Genomic DNA, 23,801 nt, shown 5'->3' with positions numbered 1-23,801 from the left:
CTAATACCCCATGTTTTGCGAAGTTTGATGAATGGGTCCCTAAGGTCCACAGAGGCCCATCTCTTTGAAGAGGCAGCTCAGCCAAAGGCAAAGAAATTTCAACCTTTTCTTTGTTCCAGGTCTACTAAAATGGAAGGATAAAGTCTCCTGGGATCTGGGTGAACTCGCACCATAAAATAAGCATAAGTTTTTCAACTTTGCCTATTTATTTTCATGCCAAAGAGCAACCTGTTGAAATACATTCGCGAGCTTTCATTAGTCAGTATCCTTCTCTTTTGTTGCCAAGAATTCTTTTACAAAAGATGACTGAGACCAAAATTCTAGCTGTTGGATGCAAATGGGTAGTCATGAGTCACACTCAAGCTCAGCCAGAAAAGAGAGTACAGGCTGCTTTATCATTTAAGTCAAGCATAACATTTGAAATGCAAAACATATATTGAATTATTTTCTCTTAAAAAATGGATCTAATGCACATTTAGGGAAGGTTCATTGAACAGATGAAGTATTTAATCGTGACTTTTCCTTTTCTCTCTAACATATGTCTATGCCCAAAAAGGTTATATCAATTCAGTACAAGCAACATCCCTGCCAAAATTAAAAGAAAAGAAGATCATTCCATACTTTTAGGTTGTTTTGTTTCTTTTCATGTCAGTAAGACTTCTTTGAAGTTGCTGTGTTTCTCCTGGTGCCCAAAATAGTGCTCCCCAAGACACTTTAGAAAATGAGCTCTCTTAGAGAGTTGAGAACCTACTTTTCTTTAAGTTTTTATTTATTGTTTTGACAGAGAGAGAGACAGAGACAAAGACAGACAGAGAGTGCGGATGAGAGGCACAGAGAGAGGGAATCCCAAGCAGGTTCTGCACCATCAGCATAGAGCCCAACCCTGAGCTTGAACTCAGGAACCATGAGAACATGACCTGAGCCAAAACCAAGAGTCAGATGCTTAACTGACTGAGCCACCCACGCACTCTGAGAACCTACTGTTAATCAATGCTTTCTCCCTGTGTGTGGAAAACACACACATCATTCTCTTTTCCTCATACCCTTTGCCCTCCTCCCTCTTGCACTTTGATTTGGCCCAGTGTTACTACTTCCTCCGTCCTGATTTTCAGACTTCACAGGTGCAAGATATATGGCTGTACAATACCGGTACTCCTTGTTTCGTGATAGATAAGGAGTTTTAATAAATTCATAAGGAAACCGCTCATTGAATTTTAAAAAATATCTTATGCAAAGTTACTGCCACCTTGCTAATGCTAAGAAGAAATGTTCTGACAGCACCAGAGTTAATGCTCCTCCTGGCTCTGGCCTCCCCAAATGAAAATATAGATAATTGATAACAGGTTTGGGTGTGGGAAAAAATTCAGCAGTGAGGGAACATCTGCAGAGTGTGATATGTCAGGGGATGCTATTAATAGACTATTGCAGGCTCCTGCCTGGGGAATGAGCAAGGAAGTTAAATCTTGCATATCTATAGAGGTTTCATTTTAAAAATGGCTTTCTCTATACCTCTGTGTTTGTGTGTTTCCATGTCACTCCAGTATTTATTATTATAAGTAGCAAATCAGGCTTTTGAGTGTAGCACAAACAGCAGTGGCCGTGAGAAACAATATATGTATTCATTCAACTCTAACTGGTATGCCCCAGCTTTCACCAGCTTTTAAGGAAAGAAAATTAGTTCATATTTAATCCCCCCAATTATTTTGTTTCTGACTCTCCAAAGGCTCATGCCAGAAAGTGCAGTTTCTGTCCCAGATTCTTTTCAACTAGCTCCCAGTTCTTCAGAGTGCTCACACGTCCCTGACAATCAGCTCTAGTCATCTTTTCAAGCCACCAGGGACGTATGAGCTCCCCTTCACATTTGCCTTAATGGCATTGCTAGCAACCACTGGCCACCACATTAGCCCTACAGAAAATTCGCTACTGCTGTGGCCACTGGAAAGGGTAGAACCTAGCACCCCCCAAATCCAGGCAAGAATGGGAGATGGAGTGGAGGAACAGGAGGAAAGGAATCTAAGATAAAGTTTCTTCATTTCTGATGGGTTTGTGGTAGGCAGAAGAGTTCCCCAAAATGTCTAAATCCTAATCTCTGGAACCCATGAAGAGATTACCTTACAAAGAAAAGAGGACCCTAATAAATGTAATTAAGGTTAAGGACCTTGAGATGGGCACATTATTAACGTGGACCCAACCTAATCATATGAGTCCTTCAAAGCAGAGAGTCTTTCCCAGCTGAGATCAGAGTCAAATGGAGATGTGAAAAAGGAAGAAGGATCCAAAAGATGAAATGTTTCTGGGTTTAACATTTTTTTTAATGTTTATTTGAGAGAGAGAAAGAGAGAGAGAGAGGACGGAACATGGGCAGGGGAGGAACCGAGAGAGAGGGAGACACAGAATCTGAAGCAGACTTGGGGCTCTGAGCTGTCAGCACAGAGCCCAATGCGGGGCTCGAACTCACAAACTGTGAGATCATGACCTGAGCCGAAGTTACCGCTTAACGGCCGCTTAACGGACTGAGCCACCCAGGTGCCCCTCTGGCTTTAAATACAGAGGAAGGAGACCATGAGCCCAAATGTGCAGGCGCTTCCAGAAGCTAGAAAAAACAAGGAAATAGATTTTTCTCCAGAAGGAAATTCAACCCTTCCCACACTTTGATTTTCACCGAGTGAGAACTTTGTTTAATTTCTGACCTACAAAACTGTACGATAATAAATTGGTGCAGTCCATACCACTAACTTTATAATAATTTATTACAGAAGCAATAGAAAAGGAAAACAAGGTTGTCATGATTTAGCGATTTGGCTCTTTTCTCCCGTCGTTATCACAGACGTGCTTCCAATCAGGCTTCCAATCCTGCTGGCTCCAGGGCTCACTCATCAGAGGTCAGCCCACCATGACTAGGCACAGTGGGAGGAAGGTATTTTTTTTCCCTTCACAGTATACTCAGCAGAGATGGCCACCAGCCAACGCGTGACAGCTCTTTCTAGTCACTTGCCCTGGAGCACAAGCTCGTCAATAGGGTGACTGACTGCCGGAAGCAGCAAATTACGGATTTCAAAATGAACACTGCCTTTTAACCTTCACCTTTGATGCCGAAATCCGTCTTCAATTCAAATTCTCTTGTGGTCAGCTTCATCAGCGCAGCTATTCTCCTCTTTGCAAACTCTTTCTAGCTTCACTTTTAACCAGTAGAGAGTACTGTGGGAATCGTGCGGTGCCAGTTCCGAGCATCGCCCTTAACTACCTATCCCTCCTTGTTAAGCAGCAGTCCATAACCAGGACAGCACCATCTACCCAGGCATCTCCTTCAGTCACTTCTCATCTAGTGTGCTAGCACCATGTTTAATGTGCAGGTGTACCAGTTGTAGAGTTTCTCCGAGAGGCAGGAAGTATAACCAGGCTCCATCCAGGGCGTGATCCACTAGCAGCTAGCTACCCAGAGTCATCCAAACACATACGGGTACTTCCCCCACCCCTGTTTCTCTTATCTAAGAGTATTAGGATAATTTCATCATCTCTCTCTATCTGCCTATCTACACACACACATGAGTTAGCACATCTGCTTCCGCTAATCAAGCCCACTGGATAATGACTCTGCTTTCCAACATGCATAGCCTTAAGCATGGCATTGACGTGGATGTGTATATAAATGGTTATTTATTTGTGTTAGCATACATCTAAGTTTGATTTGATTTAACAGATACAATAACACCAAAGGCATGGTAGTGAAGTATGAGTGGCAAGGACGAATTCTAATTTAAAAAATATGCTCTGAAGAAGACTACTGTACTAGTATACATGTTTCGATCCCTACCATATCCCCTCACTCTTCATGAGAACCATATGAAATAATTACCACTACCTCCAATTTTCAGGAAGGAAACATGTGCACAAAAGTATATGAACTTGTCCAAAGTCTCCTGTTACTGATATTCATCCAGGTTTTCAGTCCTGGTCCTCCTCACACTTTATTTTAATATAATTGATTGTCAAATTGGCTAACATACAGTGTGTAAAGTGTGCTCTTGGTTGGGGGGTAGATGCCTGTGGTTCATGACTTACATAACACACCCAGTGCTCGGTCCTCCTCGCACTTTCTATAGCCCTTTCTGTTCCTTCACTGCTCTTGACCTAGTTCCACCAAAAGGTGGGATAGCCATCTGTTTAAACAAACATCTTAAATAAACATGGTTAGGATCATGTTTTTTTTTTTCATTAAAAAAATAAATCTTTATCTTATATCAAACCAAACGAAATTTCTCTCAATCAGTTTGTAAAATGCCGGCGTTACAGATTCTTGCCAAAGACTGCAACCTTAAACTCTTGTGATCCAAACCTTATCCGAAGCCAGTCCAGGAGAAATGTTATTTCTGGAATAATTTTTATATGATGCATTCCATTGATTACCAGAGAAATCCACATTTAAACGGCTCTGGTTTGGCTCAGTGATACAGGGCAATGGAAGAAACAACTCCGTGAAATTCATAATCTAGTGTCAGGTGCTATGAAGAACAGTTTGTCTTTATTAGATCCCAGGAGAGAAATTTCTCTCGTTATTCAGAATCTGAAAACACTATGGTCTTCTTGAATACTACTTAGTTTTTCATCTTTTGTAGACTCTAAATCTTATAAGCAACTATATTACCTTCCTTTTTCTGGCCTTAAAGGAAGTTTTCAGTCAACTTCACAGACGTATCGCAGGATTACGTGTATGTTTGGCTGCAGCATAATTGTATTCTTAGTTTTACTATCATCTTTTTCCTTCATCTCATCTACCTCATTTATTCTTCTTGTTCGATTAAAATAATTTCATGCATGTTTATAATCCTCAAAAGTTTAAAGGAACTTGGTAGCTAACGTTAAAAGAGGTAAGATGAATTTTTGGTTCTGTAAAGCCAACTTAATAGCCAAATCATGTAGCTTTCTATATTTCTCACTGCATGCTGAAATGAAGCTTGAATAATCCTAAAATTACATGACTACTATTCTTAGGTGATCCTTTATAAATACCCACTGATCCAGCTGAACTTCAGGAGGAGCTCTAGGGAAAACTCCTCAAAATAAAGATTGCTGGCAGGAACCTAAATATCGACATTATCTAGGTCATGGTAAAACAGGATTGGTATACCCTTAACTTTTCCAAGTGTAGTTAAAAGTGTTGAGGTTTTATTTCGAACTGGAATTATAGATACAGACTTTGGAATTGGTTAAATTTGAGCCAAATCCAGAACATCACCCCCTTACTGTCTTCATAACACTCCTTCCTTGCATTTCACTTTCCACTATTAAAAGTTTTAAGTTGTTGGGGCGCCTGGGTGGCGCAGTCGGTTAAGCGTCCGACTTCAGCCAGGTCACGATCTCGTGGTCCGTGAGTTCGAGCCCCGCGTCGGGCTCTGGGCTGATGGCTCAGAGCCTGGAGCCTGTTTCCGATTCTGTGTCTCCCTCTCTCTCTTCCCCTCCTCTGTTCATGCTCTGTCTCTCTCTGTCCCAAAAATAAACGTTGAAAAAAAATTAAAAAAAAAAAAGTTTTAAGTTGTTTAGATGATCAAGTGAGATAATGTATGTAAGCACTCAGCACAGTGCCTAGAATGGAGTAAGTCAACTATTACTATCATTACTGTTATTACCATTAGCATTATTGCTATCTCAAAATAATAAATATTGGCCATTGCTGTTGCTACCAATATTATCTCAGAATAAAAAGTGGCCCCACAGGGACATCTAAAACCTAGGATAGTACTTTGCTCAGAGGTAGCAATGAATCTACTTTAATGGTCACAAAGTATTTGTTAGAAACTCCAAAGTTTTCATGTCAGTATATTAAAGAAGCAGAAGCTTTTGAGTACAAGAGTTATCAAACACCTACCTGTATTATAGTTCCTATAAGGTGTGCATATGAATGCATCCTTAGAAACCATGAGGATCACTAGCTTTGAAGTGAACCTCTGTATAACTAAGTGATTTAACTTGCTGGGTAGAGTTATTTACTTCATCTATGTGGTAGCCAAAGCAATTGTGTCAAAAGTGATGTTAGTTTTGGCACGTATCATACTTAAATATCCTTTCTGATTATTAACGATGGACTAATTGAACTGCTCCTGGAAAATATTAGAGGAACCTGGATATAGAACATTGTGTTTGTTTTTTCTCTGTTGTTTATCAATTTACCTACCTGTTCATTTACGTGTAGTTTTTTTTTTTCACTCAAGTGAAATGTAAGTGAGATATTTTGAGTCAGATTTTCAGTTTAGGAATTTATTTTCCCTAAGAAGTGAGAGTTCCAAAATATTGCAGGTCAGCTATGCTACACCTAAAAATATACCGATATGTTATCCCTCTCAGAGCAGATGTCATTTCCTGAAGACTTTTGGCCATTAACACAGCTGATGTTTATTTAAAAAATTGATTTTAGCCAGTGTGACACATCTATTTTTATATTTACGATATTGTACTTAATTGATAATTTTATTCACAGTAGGGACTGTTTCTTCCTTTTTTGTTCACTTCTAAATGGCCAGTGCCTTGAATGGGTGTGATACTTGGTGGGCATTCTACTCATTGAATTACTGAATGAATGAATAGATACGTTAAATTTCAACCTGCGAAAGCAATAAATAATACTTACAATCACAGTTTTGACTAAAAATATTTTCAATAGTATGTAATGAGGGTCCCTTATGCAGACAGTTCAGTAAAGCAACAAAATTTGATGTAATGCTGTTTTGCTCATTTCTATTTCTTGCAATGCTTTGTCTGAGAAGTCTAAGTGATGATACAAGCCATCAGTGTTTCTGGAATTGCAGGCATTGTGAACTTGGTGTATCTAGAACAAATCTTGACTTAACAAATCTAAAATATTCCCTTTTTAGGCCTCCAAAGTATAAATTAAGCTTCTAATAAATCATCTTTCTTATTTAGCCAGGTTTAAAAATCACACTCAACCAGATTCTGATTTTTGAATCCCATTTCCTTATCCTTATAATTGTTTAGTAAACTTCTAAATGATTTAAAAATCCTAGATGGATTTAAGTAATTCTAATTATTTGAATTCACTTTGCAAACATTTCCCAGCCTATGACTTAAAAAATGTTTAATATGTCTTTTTTTTAAAGATAGCTATTAACTAAGCTGAAATATTCTCAACACACTTCATTATGTACAAAAGCTTCCAAAGTGTTCTGAATGAAAATGACTTGCTAAGATTCAGTAATATATTATCTCATATTTACATAATTCATTAATAGATTTACATATAACTATCAAATAATTGTTCTGGTTATGCTTAGAATTTAAAATTTTTCTTGTCTTTCAGATAATACAAAATAATTTCCAATGTAATTCTCTCAGTATTTGTCTTATCTGATTATATGCATGTATAGTTGACACTTTTTGAATATTAATCATACTTGGAAAGAGCAAAAAATAGATTCTTTTTCATTCTAGGTATTACTGGCTTCTGGGTAATTATTGAACAGAATGATTTTTTTTCTCAAATTTACCACATAAAGGAAGATCTTCCATGTTTTCCTTCCAATCAAGATTCTAAGTATATTGCTATCAGCAACTCTAGTATAAGCACCATTGCTTTTATGTTTCACATAAATTCTGTTTTTAAAAAATGATGGTTCTGTTGTTTGTGAAGATCAGCCCATCCTGGTTCTTCAGTAAGGCAATGTGATGAGTGGTCCTGGCTTTCTGAAATGCCAACAAACACCTGTGAAATGAATTATATTGGAATTCCAGGCATTTCAGGTGGTATCCTGAGAATATGCACCAACAGGGCACGTTGAGAATATGTGCCAACAGGGCAAGAAGAATAGAATCTGTAGAACTGTCTTCATGTTTATCTGAGGACCATAAATCCCCACTTGCTATGCCCTGTCCTCCCATAAAGATAAGCATGAGAGAGGCATGTGAGTCCCCATTTATGTCTAAATCTATGGGTTTCCAAATCACCAAATGCCATGAGATAATTGTTCTTTATTTATCACTGCAGACTTTTATGATTAGACACCTCTTCTGCCTCTGACAGATACACTGCAGCAGCTACTTGCAAGTTAATTTTTAAATGGTAAATGTCTGTGCAGAGCTAGATTTACTGGGAAACAAAATTAAAACTTTTATTAAAAACTGCCTATGTGGCAGAATTTAATTTAATGGGTAAATGTAGCATTAAGCTTTTTTTTTCAAAGCCTCTGAGGAAGCATATTTGTCTCCCCTAAATAAGGTGTTCTCATTAACATTCCTGTGGTATTAGCTAATAACAGGTGACTATAGGACTTCTTTTGGAATAGAAAAAAAGCAAATCCCAATAGCTAACATGGCCTACAACCTTTTGAAAATAAATACTTCTCGATACATCATTAAATATTCAAAATTATTTGACAAATAATTTTCCTTTAAAAAATGACACAATTTTCAAGGTTTTCTCATGACCTGGTCATCTGATGATCCTACTAAATTAAGACTCACCTTTGTCGTCAGAGAATTATTATTTTGGCATCATGATACATAGTAATATAACGATATATATCGCTTTCCCTGTATATTTTCTTTCTTATTTCTGAAATTAGACTTTAGAAACCAGCTTATATGATTCTGTTTATATTTTTAGGCTATTAATTAGACAAAATATTGGTAAAGAAGGGAATTTCTGGTAAAGGAAAGAGATATTTCTTCCACACACATGTTTTTTATCTTAAGACCCTTAACTGTAAATTTTTCTTCTGCTCAACAAATGTGTTGTCATCTGCCTTGATGGCCTTGCCCAACATGTATACTAAGGCACGCCCTAGTGAAGTGGTCTGAGTCATTAGTGGCATGTGGGTTTCCATTACTCGAATTAGTGACTCAAATGGAACTTCTTGCATAGAAAAATTAAGTCCCCCACCCCAAATTCTTCTGCTAATGGCTGTAGGAATTTAATGATTTCACTATGTTCATTATCACTGCCATTGTAAAGCACCAGTATCCCAGCAGCAAACCAAGAGAAGACTGTAACATGAGATCATAATTTCTAGCATAAATCAATCAGATCAAAAGAGGTTGGAGAGGAATGCAAAAAGTATTCTTGGAATATGTTCAAAATCCAATCATGACCAGTAATGCTCTGATTTACAGCATCTCCTGTCTGCTTGCTCTCTCATTTAAATGACCTATGCTTCCTTTTTAGAGTAAATGCTGGAAAGATTTCAAATAGGACAACATTCAACAGGAAGGAAGACATAAACAAAACCCAAATGGGTACTTGACAACCTTAATGCCTAAGCAACGTGGGTCAGAGTTCACTAGGTTATTTAATCCAGCCATGCAAACTGGTTTATGTCTAGGGTCTGAAATAAATCAAATTGATCCTAAAGAAAATGGGACTTTGGCTCTAAAAACAAATCTCCCCTTATTCCCTGGAATATGGAAGTTCATTCTGACTCTAGGACTTTGCATTCTCTGTTCTCTTTGCCTGGAATGCCTTTCCTTATAATTTCTCACTCATAATTCAAGCATCAGTGCAAATGTTGGCATCCCTAAGAAATGTTCTCTGACTGAAGCCCCTCATTCATTTGTCTCTGTTTTACTTTTTCCATAACAGTTCCTACTGCAAGAAATTATCTTAAGCATTGATTTACTTGATTTTTTGTTTATTATCAGTCTCTCTTTCCTCACCAGAATATACGTTCTGTGAAGGCAGGTACCTTTATCTGTTTTGCTCACCATTGTTTCCCAATGCTTTGAAGAGTGCCTGACACGGAGGCACTAAATAAGAGTGTGTATAATAAATGAATGAAAAAGAATGAGTATCTAGAGACAAAACTCCGTTACTTCCATCCTAGTGTATTTGGCACTGAGTGAATGAAAGGCTGAAGTCATTTATTTGGTGTCTATGAAAAAAAAGCATTACTTTAAAATGAAGTATGATAATTATCAAAAGAATAAATTGTAGTAAAATGGGTAATATGGATAAAACTTGTTAACTATTACCATCCTGGAAGTTATTGTGATCATTTGTGATGCTGGGCTCAGTACATCAATAAAATGGGTCGCCTGAATTCCAGGACTAGGTTGGCTTGCGTGTATTAACAACATCAAGAAATTCTGTGAATTTCTGTCAATATTTCACAGAAAGGTTGGTTTTCTTTCCATGCTTGGCTCTCTGGGAGGGAGGAGGCAATATCGCATGGTGATTAGGTGTTGGACACTAGATTTAGTGGTCATGGTTTATTTCAGCTCTCTAGAAAAATGACTTTGTGAGTTACTTTACCTCCCCAAGCTTCTGTTTCATCTGTAATCATACAATACATACTTATGTCTTAGTCTGCTTGGTGCACTATAACAAAATAACCACAGACTGAGTGCCTTTAGTAAGAAAGATTAATTTCAAACAGTCTCAAGGCTGGGAAATCCAAGATCAGACTGTCAGCATGGTCATATTCAAGGTGAGGGTTCTCTCTCTGGCTTACAGTCATCTTCTGGCTGTGGCTTTAAATGGCAAAGAGACAGAAGATCGGAAGCAATCTTTCTGACCTCTTTATCTAAGGGCACTAACCCTACCATGAGGACTACCCCCTCATCATCTCATCTAAACCTAATACCACCTAAAGTCCCCACCTCTGATACCATCAAATTGGGGGTTAGGGCTTCGACATATGAATTTTGGAGGAACACACTCAGCCCATAACATCTCATGGATGTGTTATGAGCTTACATAAAATAACACATATGCAGTGTTTAGGGCATTTTGAGTATATTATAAGCACTCTAAAAGTGTTAGCATCTATTAGTAAAGCACATAGAATGTTAATACATTTTATACAGGATTCATAGAGAGTTTCTGAAGTAAAATGTAGATAGAAAGTTTATATGTTACATGTGAATTTTATTTCAGTTCAGGAAAAAATATGGTGATCCTATCACTTCACTTTCTGATTAAGATTCAGTTCATTTCAGGTGGTGAAACACATCATTTGGTTTACATTTACTAGCCAAGGATGATAAGGATGTGGTCCACTTTTGGGCCAAAGCAAGGGTTGTGGAAGGACAGATGGTAATCACCAGCTCTGGCTGGAGTTGCTTTGATTAACTCCCTGTGAGCTCAATAGACCGAAAAAAGCTTTTAAAAATGGTGCTTTTGAAACCAATTCACACATTTTGGTTAATGATCACCAGCAGAGATGATGCAGAACAAAATACCCTCAGGGAACCCTGGTAATTTTTCAGTGGATGCTCAAGAATTGACACGAAGAAAGCACTAGACAAAATTATGTGAAAGTACTAAATGGCAGTTAGAATCCACGACTTGAGAGGAAAAAATACCCACGTAAATATATGTCCCAAACTGGGAGAAAATCCGTATAAGAAGCCATGTGTTTTCCCTTGATATTGACACATATAACTAGAGGGAAGTCCCCTCACTTCCCAAAGTCCACGGTTCCTAGAACTAACTTTATAAGTATTCAAATAATATAGGGACACCTGCGTGGCTCAGTAGGTTGAGCTTCAACTCTTGATTTCTGCTCAGGTCATGATCCCAGAGTCATGAGATCAAGCCCTGCACTGGGCTCTGCACTGAGGGTGAAGCCTGCTTAAGATTCCCTTCTTATCTCTCTCTGCCCCTCTACCACACTCACACTCTCTCTTTCAAAAATAAAAGTAAATAGGGGTACTTTGGTAGCTCAGTTGGCTAAGTGTCTGACTCTTGATTTCAGCTCAAGTGCTGATCTCATGGTTCGTGGGATCAAGCCCCGCATGGGGCTCTGTGCTGACAGTGTGGAGCTTGGGATTCTCTCTCTCCCTCTCTCTCTGCTCCTTCTCAGCTCTCATTCTGTCTCCCTCTCTCTGTCTCTCTCAAAATATTTTTTAATTAAAAAAAACAAAAAAAATAAAAGTAAATAAATAAGTAAATATTCAAACAGCATAGAAAGCATACTGTTGAGATATAAGGACTCAAAATGGAAAAATTAGTAATGACCCCAATTTTGTTTATATATTTGTATTTTTAAAACCTGGAAAATACAGCAGCATGCTAAACAAGAGGTCCTGGTATGATAATAGAAGCGAGTTTATTCCCTACTTTGTTAGGAAACATATGATTTGCTAATGAACATGTACTATTTTTATGATGAAAAAAATTGCAAACATTATTATAAAATTTTATAGCAACCTCATAAGTCAGGTAAAACAATGCTTATTTAAAGAATTTTTCAGTATTGGTATACTGTATCACAAGGAACTGTTTTCTCTTCATTGTTATCTGTGATGGTCACATCTAGATCATAAACTCCAAATTAGTAAAGGCAAAGGTTAGTCAAGCTGGCTCTATGATATTTGAGCTGTACGACATTTGTACAATTTTATGACCTCTCTGTTTCCAGTTTTTTTCACGTATAAAATAGTAACAATTATACTGCCTACCTCAAAGAGTTGTGTCAAAAGACGGTAATAAGATCGCCTATTCCATTGGGTCACCAATTTGGTGAAGGATTTAGACTGAGACTAACACATAGTGAAAACTATTTAAATGTTATATGATGATACTGATGATGATGGTGCTGGTGGTGGTGGTGATTGCCTAGGGACTAATGTCGTGGTCCTCAAAAGTTAGACAAAGTCCTACTGTTTTTTTTTTTTTTTTAATTTTTTTTTTCAACGTTTATTTATTTTTGGGACAGAGAGAGACAGAGCATGAATGGGGGAGGGGCAGAGAGAGAGGGAGACACAGAATCGGAAACAGGCTCCAGGCTCTGAGCCATCAGCCCAGAGCCTGACGCGGGGCTCGAACTCACAGACCGCGAGATCGTGACCTGGCTGAAGTCGGACGCTTAACCGACTGCGCCACCCAGGCGCCCCAGTCCTGCTGTTTTGAATTACTTTTGTGATCTTAAATTATGTAACCACTTAAGATTGAGTACATACCCTTATCTACTAGAAGGGAACGATGATAGCAACCACTTGGCATCTTGTGAGAGTTAAGTGTGAATGTGCATGTATGGTGTGATTAATATGCAATCTGCCAAACCCCTTCACATTTGGAGCAAAAGGATACCATCAGAGTTGGTATAATTCCTACAGGGTAGCATCATGCTTACCCAGTGTAGTTTCTCCTGTGTTACAAACTGAGATTGGGTTTAGTATAATTATGATGGGATTTATTTTTCTAAAAGGATCAAAGACAAGGTCATACTGATAGAATCTTCCCTCCCTAATACAAATGCAGAGTGTACCATTTTAAGCAAACATGATACAGTCTTGGTGAAATATACCAACATCCTGGAGATTTGGTAAGAAAGTTAGCCATGGCTATTTTGAAAGGAATTCCAGTTTGAGCTAGAACCAAACCTTCATATCTTCTAGAAAGCCCACAGCATTGTGCAGAGCTAGTGATCAAGCCTAAGAGACCTTTTTTTTTTAAATTTATATATTTATTTTGAAAAAGAGAAAGAGAATGTGAGTGAGTGAGCAGGGGTGGGCAGAGAGAGAAGGAGAGAGAAAACCCCCAGCAGGCTCCAAGCCATCAGTCTAGAACCCAAGGTAGGGCTCAATCCTACAAACTGCAAGATTACGACCTGAGCTGAAATCAAGAGTTGGATACTTGACTGTCTGAGACCCCAAGCGCCCACTGAGGAGACCTTCTTGCGGTGCTCCTCTTACGGTGCCCCTGTAGTGTCCACAGTACTGAAATGGACCAAGAGGATGAATCTTTAATTCATGTGGAGAGGAATGGAGTTTCCAAGGAAGCAGGAAGAGATACCAAACTGAGGGATTTTGAGAGAAGGATGTATGTCGGTAAAAGAGAAACTTGGAAGAGAAAGACAATGAGGATAAAGGAAGCAGACATTTCTTTTTGGAATGACTTCTTGATCATGAACCAGGCAGTACCTACCCAAGAAAAGTGCACTCTTTACCCCGATAATCATATGTTGAAATACCTATCGTGGACAGATAGACATATATAGAAGAATATAGAAGACATATATAAAAACATGTAAGAGTTTTCATTGCCACATTGTTGTAATAGTAGAACAAGGAAATGGTCTTCATTGCTACTAAGAGGACAATAGTTAGGGAAGCTAAGAATATTGACAGTATGGAGTTCGGCAATCGGACAACAAAAAGACATAAAACACATCCAAATTGACAAGGAAGAAGTCAAACTTTCACTATTTGCAGATGACATGATACTTTATATAGAAAACCCAAAAGACCACCAAAAAATTGCTAGAATTGATACACAAATTCAGTAAAGTTGCAGAATACAAAATCAATACGGAAATCTGTCGCATTTCTGTACACCAATAGTGAAGCAGCATAAAAATATATCAAAGAATTGATCCCACTTACAATTGCACCAAAACCCATAAGATACCAAGCAATAAACCTAACCAAAGAGGTAAAAGATTTGTACTCTGAAAATTATAAAACACTTATGAAAGAAGTTGAAGATGACACAAAGAAATAGAATATTTAGAAATTTAAAAAATGCATTAACCTGAAAAAAATCTTAGCAAGCAAAATGCAACCATTAAGATCATTTTTGTGAAGAATGATTAATGATATGAAAAATATATACATGTATAAATATATATGTATGCATATATATGCAGAAAAGTCATAAACAGAATTACACGATACAGTATAATCTCAGCGACATAATTTTTAAATTGCATAGAAAAGAAGAACCAAGCTTTGTGCAGTGGCAGAATCATAGCCAATGAGGTTTATCTGAGGCGCGATTATTGCTAATAGAAAAAAAGAACCAAAACATAATACCCATTAACAATGTTGCTTATGTTGCTTCCCAGTGAGGAGTTGTTGATTGATTTTTCTGCTCATTTACCCCGCCGAACCTCTGCTCTAAAAGATGCAGACCTCATAGGTGATTAAAGGCACAGAAGCCATCTTCATGGAAAGTGCCAAGAATGTTCAACATCCACACCAACTATATAAGGCAGTTCTTCTGACCCTGACCATGGTTCTTCTTCATATTGTTGCTGAAGTCAAGACAATGCTGTATTTTAGAGTTTAGAGGAGAAGCGATATGTTACCAGTATCCAGAGGTATTTTCCTGAGCATCCCTTCGTGGTGGAGCTGATTAGACTGTTGTGGCTCCACCTCTAATTACTGGCTGCATTTTGTGAAGATTAATGATATGTCATTAGCAGGGAGAGAAATAGACTGGAGCATGCACAGTTCCACTATAGTTGGAAATTACTTCTGGAGTGAAGATGCCACTGAATATTTTATCCTTCTTTCCTTGTTTTATCTCTCAATAAAGTCTAGAAAACTTTGAGTTTCTTCCGAATATTCCAACTTAATTATTTTTATTTATACTCATTAACTTTTATGCCTTTGCCATCTCCAATAATTCTTGTTATTAAATCCCTCCAACCCCCTCTGCCTTCACTCAAAACTGTTGGACCTACCCCCAGCAAGGAGTGAGACAGGAAGTCAGCATACACATTTTCATTTTTTCCCATTTCATGCCAAGAGCATGCTTCACTTTAATAATCAAGAAAACAGGTGATACGTAGTCAACAAAACAATCACAAAGTAAAATTCTAAAAACATAAGGTGACTGAAGGTTTTCCTCAGAATTAGAAAGAAATATATTTTTATATATACATAAAATAAAAACAGACTTTTATACACAGATAAGTTAACTTGGAATATGCCTGGAGTCAAACAGAAATTTTAAAAAATGTATTCTAAGTTCTTTCACTTACATGTCCAACTGAATGCATTTTGAAGTAATCTTTCATTGACAACTGACTTTCTACGTAATTCCTGAGTCTATTAACTAGGGCTAAGCAGAGATTTTTTTAAAACTGCTGTTGAATCCACTCACCTTATTCAAAGATGCCAAAAGCGGAGTCTACAGGTTTACAGGAATTACTGATCTGTATGCAATAATCATGAAAAATTCTCCCTGAACCCAATAAAATATTTATTAATAGAATCATAAAGTCATTGTTTTATTTCTAAATTCAATTGAGGACTCAGTGGAAAATTTTTAGCATTCTTGTTATTTTCTTACTATTTCAGAAAACAACTTTATTTTTATATCTCCCTCCTGCCCTTGATCTTTCTTGTAATCATAACATGTTGCAGAAAGCTTTCTTAGCATCTCGTAGCTCATAAGGCAACTTTTAGGAGGAGGAAAAAGAATGTTCCTTGTTGTAACAATTTCAGGGACATTCTTGTCATTTCCAGATAGAATTTTTGATAAACCATAAAACATTTTCTAACTGAATTTCAGTTGTTCATCTTCCTCCAGTCATGTTGCCCAACACCTACTTAAATGTCTGTTATTTTACTTCTAAAACAATCGACATTTTATATTTTGGTACTTTAGTTTGTGCCTTCAAATGAAATTGAATTCTGTAAGGACTGTCCAGGGACATAGCTACTTCCTCTCAATTTCCTAAATGTTCTGTGTATTCTAGTCCCTGTGACAGATTTTATATTTATACCACTACACCGAATAGTTCTTCTCAAACTTTTGTATAGATTATGTGTCTACTGGGGAATAAATTCACTGCATTGAAGCAAATACCAGGTAATACTGTCTATTTAGCATTCTAAAAATGCTTAGGGACATGTTAAATGAAGTTCTATAGAACAGCGATCGTATATTGCCTATTAGGGTAGAGTTTAAGAGCTAATTACATATTCATCCATGCTTAGTTACTGAACCATAGAAACACCTAAATAAGCAGTTTGGAGTTATCCAGTGTGAAATAGATGTCCTATTAAGACTAATTCAAAGCATAGCAAAAAAAAAAAAAAAAAAAAAGGCTTTGTTAAAAGTAAGGGTAAAATAGAAGCAAATATTTTCTTTTAATGGCTAATGGAGCCAAATGCAGTTAAGCTATCAAGTGCAGCATGTTCTCTGCTAACTGTTGTGTTTTCCTGTTCACCAGAAAATTATACATCAAATTAGAGATTATTGTTAGGAATTTACATACCACCTGTTTTTATTTCCATTAACATTTCCTTTTAAACATTTTCTTTATACCTTCAGTCCTTATTACAGAAGCATTGATGTTTTTACCTTTTAGAAACTTGAAAGTAATGTAATTAGGAATCCTATTATTCCACCCCCGATGCTTCTTGGGGAGTGTTACCCACACTCATGAGCGTTCCTAATGCAGCATTGTCATTTATAAAACAAGGATACTCAGTGTTTTATTTGGCTGTCTTTGTTTGAGAAGTTTTGTGTAGCGTATCATGGTCTAAATGCAAAGTTTACTCCCCGGTCATTAGCTCTGATTATTAGCTCTGAGTGGACAGAACTGTATTACTTAAATTAGTGATTGTACAGTTTCTAGGGCAAAGCCCTGACTTCCATTGTTTAACCAATATCCCTCAACCACTCACTGTTTTCCTGAGGTTAGAAGAGATATTCATAGCAAAGTGTCTTTGATGCAGTAGCTATGAATATAGAGAAAAGGAGAAGTGCGTGCCCAATGATAGTAGGAGATGATCGTCTTAATTAATGTTCCAGCTTTGCCATTCACCAGTGCCACCACCGATACTCATGATCTTCAGGAGCACGCTGAAATTCTCCGGACCTCAGCGACTCATTTTTTTGTATTTTATAGAAGCACCATGTCTATAACAGGTTAGAATAAAAAGAAACTCTCCCTAGGTTATTGTTTGAGAAACAATATTACCTACATTATCATCAAGTTTCTTTGAGTAACCTCATTGTCCTCACTCTACCCAGTAACCAACAGGGCTGAAATATTAGCGCTCATAATTATATTAAACCTGAGAAGAAAGATTTCTGCAGAGACCCACAGCCCCTCTTAATTGCAAAACCACCCATAGATTCTCAGTTCCCTTAAGAAGTGAAGAGAGCTGGTCAGTGGGAGGGCACAGAATGATCCTGTTCAGATCCCCTCCTCATTGGTCATCAGTGTGGATTTCTTAATTCATCTTATCTTGTACATCAGTCAGAAAACCAAGCAAAAGTTAATAAAATTAATCTGAATAGCAACTATACTCACACTGTAACATGGATGTGCAAAGAGAATCTGCCTTCATTCCTTGAGACTAATCTTATCTTCCTCAAAGGCCCCTGAACCTTGGGTAGTAAAGGAAGAAGATCGCCTTTAATTAGTGCAGTACAGCCTGATGCGATAATTTAATGCTTTTAAACAAAATATGCAGCCACTCAGAGTTTACGTCTCTTTCTCCTGGTGGAGGTTGTGGCTCACATGACCTCATAAGTAAAGGAAATCTTGCATCCTCCTGTTGTCCTCTGACTCCTTTGGTTTCCATGGTGATGTTTTGTTCCGCTGGTTGCTGCTCATCTGGGAGACAGCCGGCGGCTTCTGTCAGCTCCTGGTTCTCTTGTGGTGGTGAGGAACTGAAGGCCTGACCCCAGCAAGCATGGCCGGTCCACATTCCTGGCCCCAGGCCTTACTTTAAACCCCCAGCAGTTCTGAGGAAATCAATATTTTTTTTATGTCTGTTACTCATTCTTAACACATCAGTGTGAGAAGGTACGGAGCTCTGCGTGAAGAGGAGAGAGAAGACCTTTTCCTTATATGAAAAAGCCTTCAAGTCTATTGTCAAATATTGCAAAACCTGTGTTGAATGCTTTTCAACCTCATTGTGGCAATTTCTTCCCACTCTCGTGCCCACCTCATTGCCTCAGACCAAAGGGATGCCTCAGGCTAGTCAAAGAAAATGGCAAATAGCGGAAAAGAAAAAGACCTATTCATATTTTACTTACAAATATGAAAGTAACTGAAAAGCTTAAAAGAAACGCAATATATTTCATCTCTCTTTTTCAGTTCATTTAGTAGCCCACTCAAGAAAGCGAAAGGACGAGGGGAAGAGACTGAAGAGTCCCCAGGAGCTGGAAAGTTATTGAATCAGTGTGACCAGGAGAGTAAGTCATCCACAGCTCTGTAATTTGGGATTGTAAAAGTAAACTTCCAATCCACCCAAACTCCCCCATATCCCTAAGATTGTTTTTTCAAACTATTTGTGAGAATCCCTGATCTGTACAGTGGTAAACAAACAAACAAACAAATAAACACAATTTCAAATTAAACGTGATTCTGATTTTCTAGAAAATTGTAGAGATCATAACATGAGAAAATGTGTGTGTGTGTGTGTGTGTGTGTGTGTGTGTGTACCATTCTCTTTCTCTACTGAACATTCTATGCAGCTATACTTTTCCCGAATGAACTGCGGCATTTGAGAGCACTTGCTCATTCTTTGTATCTTTTATTTCCTCTATATTTCCTCTGTGTCTTTCTCTCCCGGAAAGTCATATAAATCTGTTTTTTTCAATACCTTTTTAAAAAGATTTTGTCAAAATATGTTTTAAGAGGAAAACCTGTATTATATCTTTTTATTTTCTAGATGTACATTTAAGTTGATGTTTCTTTTATAGTAAGCTTCCACCCCTGGGAGTAAGGTAATAAATGTCCTAAATGTGTCCCAACTTGCCCTAAGCCTCTTGCACATAACAATTCTCAGAGAAATGTCAGTGCAATGTTTTCTGCCCCATTGATGGATATTTTTTTTTCTGGGGCTGCAATAAAAAGAACCACAGAATGGGTGGCCTAAACAACAAGAATTTATTGTCTCACAGTTCTGGAGGCTAGAAGTACAAGCTCAAGTTTTGCTAGAGTTTGTTCCTCCTGCAAATTGTGGGGGGAAATCTGTCCCTTGCTTTTCTCTTACCTTCTTGTGGTTTGCCGGAAATCTTGGGTGGTTGGGTTTTGTTTATTTGTTTTGTTTCGTTTTGTTTTTTTGGCTTGTAGATCTCTTCCTGCATCTTCATATGGTATTGTCCCTGCGTATATTTCTCTGTGTCCATACTTCTCCCTTATAAGGAGGATACCCGTCATGTTAGATTAGGGCCCACCGTTATGACCTCATCACAACTGATTATATCTGCAATGATTCTGTTTTCCACTAAAGTCACAGTGTGAGGTTTGGGGGTTAGAACGTCAACACATGAATTTGGAGGGGCGCAGTTCAATTCATAGCACCGGGCATTCCACAGAGACACACAGTTGGATGGTTCAGGCGTCCACCTCAAAGACTGTTTTCAGAAAGAGTTCTTTGTACCATATCCTCTTGCACATAAGCATTTGTGGTGTTCCTGTACTTAACCCAGTTCATGAAAAGGAAGGGGAGTTCTCATCTCCAAAATCGTCTCAGACTCCTTCTTCAAGGTGCTCTGAGCATAAAGACTGGGTAATTACACTATCAATCTCTTTTTATCAAAACTATTTGTAAGCCAAATGCCCTGCGGAAACAGGCATTCACTTCCCTGTTTATAGACTGAACTGTATTTGGAGGGCTTCTTCTAACCAGAGAAACATGTTAATCTGACCAGAAGGAAAGATGATTCTCAGGAGAATGAGTGAGTGCCCGCTAATGTGAGATCCGGGAGCACAGTCCCTAGCCCTAGGTCTGGGACAGAGTGGACTCTCAGTGTTCATGAGTGACCTAGTTGACTGAATGATGGGTGTAACCAGGCTAAGAACACGTGAAATGCAGATCCATGAAGGAGAAATGAGAGCTTCCCCTGTAAAGAGTACAATATATACGTAGAGAGACATCTGCTATGGCCTTTTGATATCACCCTGCCACGACAGACTACTTGGGAGCTGTTCTATTGTCATCTTAGATTTCTTTCAATACCGCTGAGTCTTATCCTTGCATTTTACAAATAAAGAAACTAAGTGCCAGAGAGGTTTAAACAGGTGGATTTGTTTACTATTAACATAAAGTACTAAAATCTAAGCCTCTGAAAACCCCATCAATTCTTCTATACCAGCAAGTGTCCTGATTTTTTCTCATTCTTCCACCTAGTTTAAGTTGCACAGTTATGGGCACCATTTGGAGCTGTGTCATGACAAAGACTGTCTCTTCTTGACCAAATTTCATATTCTGAGCCATCTCCTAGATCCCTACTGTTGGACTTCCCTGTTCGTCTTTGCATTGCCTGGTCTTAGAAAGAATCCTCCCAAGTTGACTTAGCCAGAATTCTCACCCTTGATATCTGATCGCCATTGATATCTGATCAAATTCTTCATCTCCATCATCCCCCAGATGGCATCTAATCACCTTGGCAGCCTTCAGCAAGAATCCTGTTAAGTCAGTTTACCCAGAATCCCACCTTTACCCCTAATGTCTACTTTTAGTAATTTTCCATCCACTCTACTCCTTGATTAGAAATCTCCACTAGTCCATTCAGGGCTCTGGATTGAGCCCAGTTGTATACTGAGGTCTCTCTTCCTCTACTGCAATAGTTTCTGATTAAAATCTGCTTCCATCCCTTTAACTACTATCCAGCTCTGGTTTTCTCTGACAGTCAGCTTTCTGGAGTTCCTAATGTTATCAGTAAGAGTTATTACTTTTCCGCAGGTGAATATGTGTGTGTTTTTGCGTGTGTGTATATTTTTTTATTCTCAGAAATACCCGTATCACCTACAACAAACTTAATTATAAAGCATCTAACTTAACTGGTCAAGTTTATACTACTAGCATACTAGACTCTACAGTCTCTCTTCTTACAATTGTAGTTAGTGCCTTCACTCATTGATAAATTAGATTTGGGTATCTTTTAAGGGGAAGAACTACATATCATTTACCATTGTATTCAAAGGCTGACCCATGCTGATCCCTGAATAAAAATTAGTTGAAAATATAATTAATAAAGTATGGATGAATGGATGTGGAAATGAATGTATACGTGAATGATGTTTCTGTTCTTTAATACCAACACACGAATTGAACTATAGTTATTATAACTTTTTATTCAATATCCAAACTACTTCAGAGGGAATAAATGCCACCACATTTAGTTAAAGAGGGTGGATTTTAGAAGAAAATTAATACAGACACGACAGTAAGTAGCCAGCTACATGACCTGAAACATCACCTTTTGCTCAGCTATGCCTTCACGTAGTACACTTTTCACTACATTCATATGGACTTGGTGTTGAGGGTACGAGCAAGGTTTTATATTCTTACTCATTTCTGTTGTAGCAGAAGTCTTCAAGGACAGTGACATGGTCTTCTCTTTCTGTTGTCTCCATAGCGACAAGAACTCTGCCTCTTGTGTCTGAGATACGCTGTTGACTGGATCTTACATCCAAGGTTTACTCTGGTGAGTAATGCCCTAGCCAAATAGCATGGATCGAGAATGGCACATTTTGTCTAGCAGATTTCAGCAGTATTTTGTGTGATTCCTTGATTTCTGGGCTTTTGTCAATAATTCTGTAATCATGAAGTTTAGGGGCTTTGGCTTCACTCTATAAAGGACAAATCCTATGTAATGACAAATCCTACTGGAGGCTGCAGTATGTGGTAAGCAATTGTCTGCATGTTCTAACTTAAGGAATATTATCCTGTTTCCCTAACACTTTGATTGCTGGAAAATTCCTTCATTTGAATTTAAATGTCTCAGCTAAAAACCCTCTGAGGATAACACGGCACATAATCAAAAAAATGGGTCACTGTGTAGGTACGATTCTGACTGAATGGAAAGAACAAGGTCAATGTTCTAATGAGAAGTATTGGGTGGATCACTGCAGTGGGATTAGGCATCCAAGGGCAGCCACAAGATATGGGGTTCTTGGAAAGGGCAGTGGTATCCAAAGACAGAAAAAGTGTGAAAAAAAGACTGATCGGAGGAAGACTATTTTACACTTTTCCTCAAACATAACATGAAAACTACTAGCTTTCCCATATTCTGGTGAATGATAAGAAAAACACTCATTTTAATCTCTAAAACAACTTGGCAAATGGTTTTCAAGAAGTTCCTTACATGACCAATGCAGAGAGAAATTGCTTCACAAACTAGGATAGCAGGAACCAAGTTTATGTAGTTTTCGTATTCTCCTATACCCACTACCCCATCCCCTGCCAGAGAGAGAGCAAGAGAGAGAAAGGGAGAGAGAGAGAGAGAGAGAAAATACAGGTATCCATCTCAGGTGTATAAAACCATAGTAAGAGAAAGGAGAAATGAGTATATTATTGTTCCCATTAGGCCTGCTTTCCTATTTCTATTTGGCCTACTCTGATTTTTTATTCCAGTGTTCATGGATAAGAAGGGAGGCAAAATGAGTTCTGCTCTCAAATGTAACTGTGGCCACAATCTATAATGGATCCTGACCATTTCCAAATCTCAGACTTCAGTGAAGGCAGAGGAGGTGCAGCCTGTGAATAAGAATAAGACTAAGTTAAAAAAAAAATTAAAAAGAAAAAAAAAGAATAAGACTAAATTAAAATCGAGTTTTTTCTTCTATCTCCACTGGCTAAATAACTTTGGACTTCTCACAACCGAAGTTGGGTTACTTCAGTTTTCGTACTTCTTAGTCTTACTCTGATACCTGGCCCTGCACCAAGGATGTGCTTTCTTTGCAGTCTCCTCACGTAGTGGTGCTCTCTCTTCTAGTCCTCGAAATCAGGAGGGGTGATCTAGGTCCTTCTCAATCTCGACCACTGTTTCTTGATCATTGCTCCCAACTCTCGAAAGCAATCATTTTTGAGGAATATCTCATCTGGACATACCATCCTTTCCCCCCTCTTTCTTGGTCTCATCTACAGACCTCAGTGAACACTCCTCATCCATAGCTGACTCCTACTTCTGCACCTGATGTAGACTTTGTGTTGACTCCATGCTCTACCGTAATCCTGGCAGAATTCAGCCCCCAGGTGACAACCATCCAACTCCCTGGCTTCTAGTTCCTCAAAGGCCTCCCAACCAATGGCAGACCTCTACTCCCCTACAGATGTTCCCTTCCACGGCCTCGCCCTGGTCATTTTCCATACTT

At 38.2% G+C, this 23,801-nt stretch overlaps 1 long non-coding RNA gene and 1 pseudogene across 1 annotated transcript in view; both read left to right on the top strand.

Annotated features, from left to right (window-relative positions):
* Window positions 1-14,672: 14,672 nt before the first annotated feature.
* On the top strand, window positions 14,673-14,854 carry LOC115506593 (annotated as a pseudogene).
* A 3,943-nt stretch (window positions 14,855-18,797) lies between these two features.
* Window positions 18,798-23,801, top strand: part of LOC116737873 — an 84,913-nt gene continuing 79,909 nt past the window's right edge. Inside the window, exons 1-2 of the long non-coding RNA XR_004343161.1 lie at window positions 18,798-18,889; window positions 22,064-22,132. This is a non-coding gene — a long non-coding RNA (uncharacterized LOC116737873). The remainder of the gene's footprint in view (window positions 18,890-22,063; window positions 22,133-23,801) is intronic.

The sequence above is a fragment of the Lynx canadensis genome, chromosome F2 (genome assembly GCF_007474595.2).
Source record: "Lynx canadensis isolate LIC74 chromosome F2, mLynCan4.pri.v2, whole genome shotgun sequence".
Taxonomy (NCBI): domain Eukaryota; kingdom Metazoa; phylum Chordata; class Mammalia; order Carnivora; family Felidae; genus Lynx; species Lynx canadensis.
The sequence above is the reverse complement of the archived record's forward strand: the minus strand, read 5'-3'. Positions and strand labels throughout refer to the sequence as shown.